Raw genomic sequence first — 11,044 nt, 5'->3', positions numbered from 1 at the left:
AGTACGTGGGCCTCTCACTGCTGTGGCCTCTCCCGTTGCGGAGCACAGGCTCCGGACGCGCAGGCGCAGCGGCCATGGCTCACGGGCCCAGCCGCTCCGCGGCATGTGGGATCTTCCCGGACCGGGGCACGAACCTGTGTCCCCTGCATCGGCAGGCGGACTCTCAATCACTGCGCCACCAGGGAAGCCCCAAGCAGTATGTTTTAGTGTTATGTAATAAATATCATAAAAAATAGAAATGGAGTATTTTGATTTCTTTAACATTTTAACCTCAGGCTGAAGTTTTGGTGCTATCAGATTATCATGGAGCTCAGTTACACGATGGTTCTTGGTCTTAATGTGGGCATATTTAAGCTGATTGTTTGTTCATTTATTTATTGAGGTATAATTGACATACAACATTGTATTCGTTTGAGGTATACAACATAATGGCTCGGTACTGGTATTTATTGCAAAATGATCACCACAGTTAAGTCTAGTTAACGTCTGTCACCGTAGTCTTTTATTTCTTTAAAAATGGTTGAGTTGCTTGTTGTCTGTGGCTGATGGATCCATTCTCTCAGGTGCTGCTGTTGGGGTTTTGCTTGTTCTTGCTTGTGCTGTGTTTCCCTGCGTGCCTGGTTCTTCGATTGTACTGGACGTTATGTTGGAAAAATTTCTCCACGATTTGCTCTTAAGAGTGATGTGGAGCCTGAGGTGCTTCCTAGGGGCAGCGCTGACTACACCAGGGGCCTGGGATCACTCACGTGGCTGGGACCTGAGCTCTGCCTCACCTCGCCATGGGGTTGGGCTCAGAATTCCTAGCTGTGGGCAGTGTCCCTTCATTAGACCAGTGGTTCTAACTGGGGGCGATTTTGCACCCCCCAGCCCGGGACGTTTGTCACTGGAGACGTGTCTGGTTGTTAAAACCGAGGAGGTGCTGCTGCATCCAGTGGGTGAGCACAGGGCTGCAGGTAGACGTCCCACCACACGCGGGCCACCCCGCCGCAGGTCTGTCCCCAGTGTCAGTAGTGCCACGCCGGCACCATTCACGGAGCCTCTGAATAACGTTTTTTGTTTTTTTGGCCTGAGGTCTTTTTCTTTGTTTAAATTGACCCACAGTTGATTTACAATATTATATTAATTTCAGGTGTACAGCATAGCGATTCAGTCCTTTTACAGACTATACTCCATTACAAGTCGTTACTGGGTAAGGGCTGTGAACAGCTTGTTTAAAGCCCGGCTGGTTCCCGTCTGCCCCTGCGTCTTCCTCACTACCTACCCTGTTGTCATCAGTGGCTTCCTGTGCCCTCGCGCAGGATTCTTGTGGGGCTCCCTCGGTCTCCTTCCTTTCCTGACCCCCCCTCCCCCGCCCAGCAGCGTGTCCCGGCGTGGTGGGTGGGTTTTCTGGGAATCCCCTGCCCCTCCGTTCCCTCCTCAGCAACCCACTGAGGGCGGGTGAATCTCGGAGCACCCGGGTGGCACCGAGTCTCCCCCTCACTGCTTCCTGGACATGCAGCCCCAGTCGTCACGCTGCTCCAAGGGCCTCGGCCAGCCCTGCCCTTCCCTCACTCATCTGCTGGACTCGCCATCTCTGTAACTCCATGCTCTGTGTTTTCTTTTTCCTGGGTCTTTTCACACCCTTTCGCTTCCACTCACAAACACCTTCTTAACTGACCCCTTCCGAACTCCTACCCATCCCTCAAAGCTCTCCTCCCATGAAGATTTTCCTGGTCCTTGAACTTGTGTTAGTTTGTGCTGTTCAGCAAAGGGAATCAGGTATACGTATACATATATCCACTCTTTTTTAGATTCTCTTCCAGCCTCACATGCTGTGTCTTCACTTTGTTGTGTTTGCTGGTGTTTTGATCGTGTTGGTTACCTGGCATATGGAGAAAACTTTAAGGCCCCGGAAGTAAATATGGATCTGCTTTCAGTACATTTTGTCTGTTAAGTTTCAGCAGCCAGGAAGCAGCCTCAAGCTTGTCTTTTCATTCCACCACAGGTTTTAGGGTTTGAATCAGAGGTAAGACGTTTACTAAACGGCCGGGTTCTAGGTGGTATGTTACATCCTTTGTAGGGTGGTGGCATCTCCTGTGCAGTTTTTGTTTTGGGGGAGTCTGCTGTTTCCTCTCTCACCAACTTGGCTTTCTGTCCCAGGAGAGGCCCTCTGCTTCTCGGGGGCCGTGGGGAGCCCGGTAGCACTGAGCCTGTGTCTCTTCCCGGCGCCTGGTCACAGCCGTTTCGTCAGGACTGATTACCTCAGGGGTGGGGTTAGACACCTTGTAGGCGAAAACCCTCTTCCAGGTGACTCACTCCCGTTCAGTCCACCCCACCTTGCCTGCTTGGAGACCGTCGATTTCAGGTGAGGAGGTGGGGGAAGCGTCTGCATGGCCTTTAGAGGGTCTGGAGGCGATGGTCAAGCTGAGAGGTTCCCGGAGGGAGGGGGTGGGGGAGAGGTGTTGTGAGGTCTGGAAAGGTAGAAGGGAGGTGAGAGGACGCCAGGTGATCTCTGCGTAAATCATGGTGCTTTACCGGGAGGTGAGCAGTACAGGTCTTATGCTCTAGAAGAAGGTCCGATGGGTGCCGACCTCTCGCTTGGAGAACCAGATGAAACAGACGTCTCGGGCCAGATGGCTCATCTGATTGAAGAAAGCAGAGGTAACATTTTCTGCCACAAGGAGTGTGTGTGGATATTTCTACTTACGTATTTCAAGGAACTAATCAGTACAGTGAAATTCTGGGACATCAGATTGTTCGTCCGGTTATTTCGGGAGAGTCGCTCGGGCAGGCTTTGGTTTGTGGAGGTAGGTGTGCGATTCCCACGCGAAGGCAGAACTCTTGTCCGCCACTCGGCTTTACGAGGGTCCTGTTTGCTTTTTCCTTCTGGGTTGAAACTTTTGCCTTTCCTGTATGAGATGTTTATCATCGCTACCCCAAAGTGTCTGGAATAGATATTGCCTTAAGCTGTGGGATAAAGTTTATTCTCACGATGGTTTAATTTTTAGTGTGTCCGCATAGTGTGTATGCTCTTGTTCATGGGATACGCGTGGCAGATCCTGCCCCATGAGACCAACATGCAAAATCGCATCTTCCGTGTACATCGTGTACCAGGCACTGCATACACCTAGGACCCCCATCCTCATTTTTGTTGCCTCTTTCTCTCATTGTTTGCCTGGCACGTTTATATTTCTTTGTACTCTTGTGTTATTATTTCTGTACAAAAAGTTGTGTTTCACCAAGTAGAAAAAATTTTACAGTAATAGCAGTTAATTATTTTAGTTCCGGGCTTCCCTGGTGGCGCAGTGGTTGAGAGTCCGCCTGCCGATGCAGGGGACGTGGGTTCGTGCCCCGGTCTGGGAGGATGCCACATGCCGCGGAGCGGCTGGGCCCGTGAGCCATGGCCGCTGAGCCTGCGCATCCGGAGCCTGTGCTCCGCAATGGGAGAGGCCACAACAGTGAGAGGCCCACGTACCGCAAAAAAAAAAAAAAAAATTTAGTTCCAAGTTGTTTAAAATGGACAGAATTACTAAAATCTTCAGCTCAGTTCCACTGTAGAATGATTTAGAGACACTGTAATTGCTGTTACTTTTTCTAGTTGATCCAGAGATGACTTTAGATATGTAACTCTGCTCTGAAAGACAGTCTGTTTCTCTGATTCTTATCTGTTTGGCTTTTCCTCAGTTATGTATGATTCTGGGATGTAAAGTCTGCTTGGTTCATTGAAATCTATACGTGTAATACTTAAAGTTTTTTTAAAATAGAAAAAAAGCTTTTTCTGTCTACCAGCTTTTGATAAAAGCGTGACACTAAAAAGTGATTGCAGAGCAGCAGCTGAGAGGAAGAGGAGCAGCAGGTCTATGTGCGCCCCAGACTGGGCGCCGTTCCCGGGGGAGGGGGGTGGACAGCACCCTCGGGTGCAGGGCTGGAAGGGAGCTAGAGCCCGTGCAGGCCCCCCAGTGCACGCAGAGGGCTCCCCCGCACGCACGCCCCGGTGTGGCTGGGAGACAGCCCAGGCAGCTGCCCTCAGTGGTTCTGCCCAGGGAGACCCCTTTTCCATCTCCTTGGAAGACCACAGGTGACCAAACCAGCGGCTGCCAAGTGGGGTCAGCCCAGAAAAGGAAATCTGAATGTTATATGCCACGGAAATGATTCCTTGCTGAATATTTTTTGGATATTTCGTAGACACTAAAATATAATACAGTTGTCAAAAATGTGGCCTTGTGGGAAACTACACGTCTTAGGGAAAACGCTAAAACTGAAGTGTGAGGATGGGTGATACATTGGAAGAGGTGGTACAAGTTCTGTGTCATTCTCCGCGGTGCCCGTCTCAGTAGCGTGAGTTGGTGGGTGCTGGCTCCTGGGGCAGGGGCACCTCCCTGGTGCCTCTCGCATCTGGAACCCTCTGCCGGGCATGGGGTGGCCATGGAAACTGGGGGGTGTGGGGTGCTGGAGCTTACTGCATCTCTGCGGGGCAGCCAGGGCAGCCCTGAGGGCGCTGCAGGACCCTGGTGCTGGTGGCCACGTGAGGGCCTGGAGGTGCCCTGTGGAGAAGCATCTCAGCTGATGAAAATATGGCGGGCACCATGTATGTTGGGGAGGACACTGGAGTTGATGTGTGAGAATGGGTGAAATAGTGGGTATATTGGCAACATGGCCAACAGATCTCAAGCTCTGTCATGAATCATAGACTTGCTGGTTATTTCAGTTAGTTTAGTCATTTTATTGATCTGTATCTCACATGAGCCAGGGAAGAATTTGAGGAGGTTTACAGACATATACATAATTTAAAAAATGAAAAACATGTAAGATATAGATGAAGGCATTAGGCACAGGAAATAAGGGCAGGGAAATAAGTAAAGCTGGTATTCCGAGCAAGTGGCACAGCTTTTCTGTAAAATGGCTTAAAACGGGCCGGATTTTAAGTTACGCAGTGAGCTTCTTAGTGGCCAAAGCAATGATGGGATCCAAATTAATTGCTGGTAAGCATCACTTAGGTTTTGACTTGACTATTTTAAGAAAACACGTGCACCTGGCTGTTTTTGAAAGCGAGATGGAGACCTTCTCCAGAGATATTTGGGGCTCAGCATGAACAAAGAGCAGCAGACGTGGTTAGCGGGAGGCTCAGTGCCCCCAGAGATGGGACTAGGCACCGTTTGCACGGTTCTAGAGCTTCCTGCAGCATTGGCACCACCCGGGAGCTGGTTCAAGCAGCACCCGGGCCTGCCCCCTCCTGCCGGGTCAGCCCCCTCCTGCCGGGTCAGCGTCTGCATCCCCCAGGCCCTGCGACTGGCTGCCCCAGAATGATCGGGTTCGTGGGGTGAATTCCTCCCCAGGGCTGCCTCGCTTTGTGGCATTTGGGTCTGGCTGTTGTCAGGTCAAGGATTTAAAGTGGGCTCTGTCCTGGGTGTGTGGCTGGTGAGAGAGGGCAGCAAATTTGATTTACTTGAGTGTCCGCTCTGCAGAGACAGTGTGCCAGGGCCTCGGGGGCGGCAGGAAGGAACAAGGCCTCCATTCTGCCTGACAGACCTCCAGAATGAGGGCAGCCAGGTGTCGGCAGCCACCCCCACACTCCATTCACTGGAGCTGTCATTTGCTCAGTTGTCACAGTTTCACAGGTTTATGGGTTGCCTGTAGCGATGCTTATTAATGTTTTCTTTGTATCAACTTAGTTCTAATATAAACACCTGCGTCTGCCTTGTCCTAAGGAATTCCAGTGAAGACAAGTGTTTGATACATATTCATTTTATTTTTTCTGTTGCATGTTAATTTAATCCATAATTCATAAACTCGTATCTAAACGAATCTCACCCAGTTCAGCGCCCTAGTCAGACAGCCCCATCCGTTACCTGTTCCACGGGGCTCTGGAAAAGCCACTTTCATGTCTTTAGCCTTGTGTTTTTCATCAGAGAAATGGATGCGCCTAATTCACAGGGCTCTTGCAAAGATTAGAGAAGAAACATGCGGAGAGCCTGGCACACGGGGAATGCAGGAATGGTCAGGAAACGACTCGTCCTGTTATTAGATTGAGTTGTGGGTCAGTAATGCAGAAAGAAAAGAAGTTGAATTATAGTCTGTACACTTCTCAGTGTCCTAAATGGAAGAAGTATGTTTGATAACTTTTATAACAAGCGTTGGCGAGAATGTGGAGAAATCGGAAGCCTTGTGCATTCATTGTTGGTGGGATTGTACTGGGGCAGCTGCTGTGGAAAACAGTACGGTGGCTCCTCACAAGGTTAAACATAGAATTACCATACGATCCAGCAGTTCCACTCCTAGGCATAGACCCAAAAGAGCTGAAAGCAAGGACTCGAACTGTTATTTGTACACCGGTGTTCATAGCAGCATCATTCAGAATAGTCACACATTGGAAACGACCCAGATGTCCATCGAGGAATGAACAGATAAACCTCAGAAAATGGTCCATCCACACAATGGAATGTTACTCAGCCTTAATAAGGAAGGAGAGTCTGGCACAGGGTACAGCATGGATGAATCTTTTAGACATTACGCTCAGTGAAACAAGCCACATACAAGAGGACAAGTACTGTGTGATTCCGCCTGTACGAGGTGCCTGCAGTAGTCAGAGTCACGGAAATGAAAGTGCGGTGGTTTCCAGGGGCTGGGGGAGAGGAGGGGGGCGTGGTGTTGAGTGGGCACCGAGCTTCTGTTGCGAGTGATAAGAACGTTTTGCGTCCGTAGTGGTGAAGGTCACACAAATATTGTGAATGTATTTGCTGGCACCGAATTGTACACTTACAAACATAAAATGCTAAATATGTGTATTTTACCACAATAAAAAGAAGTACCTTTGATAACTTTTAAACGGAAGGAACGTTTGGGGTACTGTGTCTGTCACACCTGGTCACAGGCTCAGTGTGCCACCCAGGTCTCCTGGACCCACACCTTGGGACACCATCCCTGGGCAGGAGGGAGGGCGGGCACCACCCAGAGCACTGCTGTCCCTGTGGGTGAGGGAGGTGGGCTCTTCTTCGGACCTTTGGGGACCACAAAAGCAATTCCGGAAACTGTCCCAGCCTTGGTGTTCCGTATAGGAAGAAAAATGAGAAATAAAATGACCTTGTAAAGGACGTCGTAAAACAAGGGAAGGCGACAATCAGCGTTTCCACCAGGATGCTTGTCATCACCCCAACGAATAAGTTTGTGTGTCGTCGTCTTCTGGACGGGGAACTTCCCAGCTCCACCGGCTCTTACCTTGTGTCCTCTTTGCAGTCACAGTGTGTTCCAAATCTTGTGAATAGTCTTCTAGAAAGGGAGAAAATGGCAGTATCTTGACAAAATCTTCGTTACATGTTAGTTTGCTTGCTAATAGATAAGGTACTTAGCATTTAAAGGAGTCGTTAATTATCAAAGCGTTTTTTATTCTGTTACAGCCTGGATTTTTCTTCTAATTCAAGTTACCCTTGAAATTAACAGTGGGGCAGATTGATAAGATTTTCATCTGTGAATACTATCTGAAGAATTCAGCCTGTTGTAATTTAGATAAAATGTATCAGCTAAGTTCTGTAGCACGAAGTTTTACATTTCTGCTAGTTTTTGAAATATACTGTAGAGATTTTCCTCATGGTAGTGGGAACATATGAGAGAGAGATGATTACATCAATCAATTATTTGAACAAAGATTGGGTATAGCTTACATATGATTTTGTAATAATCCCTATTTCCAAGGAAAAATATTTGCACAGTACTTAGTCACTGTGTCATTTGTAGATAAATTGGTTATGAGGGCTTCCCTGGTGGCGCAGTGGTTGAGAGTCCGCCTGCCGATGCAGGGGACACGGGTTCGTGCCCCGGTCCGGGAAGATCCCACGTGCCGCGGAGCGGCTGGGCCCGTGAGCCACGGCCACTGAGTCTGTGCGTCCAGAGCCTGTGCTCCGCAACGGGAGAGGCCACAGCAGTGAGAGGCCCAAATTGGTTATGAGTTGGTCTTTGTTTTTACTGAAACATAGATTTTGTGTGTAAATGTGGATTTTATGTATATCTTCTCCATGTGTATGACAAGTGTCTGAAATCAGACTTGAGCAAAAATGATTTTTCTATATTAAACATTGAATTTCATTTGAACCTAGTTTGATCCCACGCCTTCATCCTCTTTTGCCTACAGTGAGCAGAGCCCAGTAGCCAGAGACAGCCTCGTCCTGCCCCTGTCCTGTGCGGCCCGGAATTTCCTGAGCCGGGTCAGTTACTGGGGTGCCATCTGACCCTAACCTGTCCCCAGCCCACTGACACTCCCGGCCCAGGGACAGACGGGGTTGGATCTTTGCTGGGAGATGGGGAGGGGGGATAATTCAGGACCAGAGGGATAAAGGGGGTTCAGAGACTTGGCTGTGCTATGGCCTGTCATCCTTTCTGGGAAGACATGTGTGCAGGGCGACCGCGAAGCCCACGCTGCCGCCTCAACCATGCGCTGAAGCCCAGGATGGAGGGTCACAGGGGGTCCCGATGTCCCCTGTGGGCGCTGAGAGCTCACAGTACAGCCAGGAGATGGTTCCACGTGGGTGCGATGTGTGTTGCAGAGGGGAAAGGATGGGAGCTTGAATGCCTGTTGGTGACCGCACTGCTGCTGTTGGCCCCGGAGCTGAGGCTGAGGAGGCATCTCCAAGAGGACCCCGTATGCTTCTTTGGATGAGCCGTGCAGACGGCCTGCGGTGCGGGTGGGAGCGCACTCTTGTTGCTGTACATCTCTGTGTGAACGCGAGTCCTTAAGCTGGCTGGTTAAAAGGGAAGTTGGTGCTTTAGTAACAGGTACAGCTCCCCAGATAGGGCTTCATTTGTGGGTGAGAGAGCAGGACTGATTGTGTGTGCAGGTTCTAGATCTGGCTCGGCGATGTGTACTCTCCAGCCTGGCCAGCGTTTCAGCCAAAAATTCGAGACCTTGACATCTTGAACCATCGTGTGAGCAGTTCGACATCAAAGGGTAGAAAATTCAGTGTAAGAGTGGGTGAAAGCGGGTGTGTCCTGCAGGACCTTTCTCTGCGAGGTAGAGTCACCTGTGCTGACCGACCGGAGGGGCCTCTCAACGACACATACGTTTGTCTTCCAAATAGAAGCTTGAATGTCCCACTACCGAGAAATCCATCGTAAGTGAACAGAGCAAAGCAGGCGTCCCTTGACGGGTCTTTCTTCTTCCCTTTCCTTTTCTTTTCGCTCGTGAGTGACGGTCGTCAGGGACAGAATCTCTTCCTGATGGCCCCGGCCGTGCTCCTGGATTGTAATGAGGGTGGAGCAGTGACTTCCCTGGCACTTACTCACTTTCATCCCTTTTGGAAACTCAACCAGATTTTCACTCTTATTTTGATGGGTCACTAAAATGCTATACACCCCTGGCAAAGACGGAGGTAGGCCATCCGCGACAGTGGGGACCTTTGAGGACTTACAAAGCATCAAGTGTAGACAGCAGCTATTGGAGCATATGGGGGTTGGAACCTTTGACAGTTGAACCCCGGGTGGGGTTAGCAGCAGGACTGCAGCTGGTGCTCGTTCGCTGGTCGCCTTTCTGGTATGACCCCCACACCTCCTCCCACTTAAGGTTCACGAGGGGAGAGGCTCGCTCCCGCGCCACCCTTGTGCCTGCTTCACCTTAACGGGCAGTGCCGCCCCGGGACGCTTCCCTGTCTCTGCCTCTCCTGGCTCCTGGGCCACAGAGGCCTCCTGAGCATGTCTTTGGGTGTCCTCGGCGCTGCTTTGGTAGGTGTGCGTGGGCTCCTTCCATTATTTCTCTGCTGCGGGCGGGCGTTGTTAGGTACGTGGGACCCTGCAAAGCCAGACGCCCAGCCTCAGAAAGGGTTCTCAGGCTCTTGTCGTGACCTTGGCCAGCTGTCTGTTCAGCGGCCGCCCGCTGCCCAGTGACACTGCTGCCTTGCCTTGTGACGACACCTGGCTGCTCCCACACCTTGCTCCACCTCATTGTATCTTTTGGCTGCTAAGTGCCTGGCTGCCACGTTGCTCTTCAGTTCACACGAGAGAGACAGGGACGGCAGGCGCTGGCACGCGCACACGGACGGAGGTGGTCTGGCTGCCCCGCAGGCTGGCAGCCTGGGGTTGACTTCCCAAGGGGCCGTGAGTAGCGCTGCCTGACCCTCGGGTAGCCCCAACTGTCTCGTCAGTCCGCACGGTGTCCGCATCACAGAGGAGGAGACGGGGCCGGAGAGGGCGCTCGTGAGGAAGGTCACCAAGGACCCGCTCTGCTTTGCTCTCTGCAGGCCCAGCTCTGTCCCACCGGTCCCCTGGGGAAGGCGTGTTCCCCAATCTAACTTAAGCACCGCAGCCTGGGACTGATGCCGAGTGGGTCTCTCCCTCCAGGTTTCCCACAAAGTTTTTCTCCAGCTTCCTAATAGGATGCATTGTTTCTGTCACCTACAGTGAGGATGACACCCTGTTAGGAGGATGCTTTTGCAGATGGAGCGGGATTCTGGCACATTCCCGCCTGCCTTATGGCTTCAGCCCCGAGCACCCCCTTGGAGGGAGGGCCCACTCCACCCTTGTGGCTGCAGCAGGTTTCCTGTGCCAAGTCATCAGGCTGGAGACCACCGCGGCCACACGGTGTGACCTGGGGCAGCCCCTGGGCGCCACCCCTGGGCGTGGCTCACGCACCAGAGACACTGGTGTCAGTGCCCTGGCTCCATACTCTGTTTATAACACTAGAAAACAAAGAAAACTCCCTACTCTGGGAAATCTCCCATCTTCCTTTTGAAAGCGTTCCACTCTGTTTACTTCTTAACGGATGAAATATGTAAAGATATCTTCTAAATTTTAAAGTACCAAACACACATGGAAAAAAGACCAAGCGTGTATCGTATCAGCTTGCGTGCTTTGTTGAGGATCATAGCTTGGCGCGTGGTCTGTTCTGCAGGGAGATCCTGCCTGATTCTTTTTATCCTGTTACTGACTGTCCGATGCTCCACCTGAGGCCGTGCTGACTGACAGGTCACTATGATGTCATCTTTCTGTAAGCCCTGGACTGCTATAAATTATGTTTTAAATGTTGTAATTTGGGCTTCCCTGGTGGCGCAGTGCTTGAGAGTCCGCCTGCCGATGCAGGAGA

This window comes from Lipotes vexillifer, unplaced genomic scaffold, assembly GCF_000442215.2.
Source record: "Lipotes vexillifer unplaced genomic scaffold, Lipotes_vexillifer_v1.1 scaffold248, whole genome shotgun sequence".
In the NCBI taxonomy this organism is placed as follows: domain Eukaryota; kingdom Metazoa; phylum Chordata; class Mammalia; order Artiodactyla; family Lipotidae; genus Lipotes; species Lipotes vexillifer.
This window is presented reverse-complemented; position numbering follows the sequence as displayed.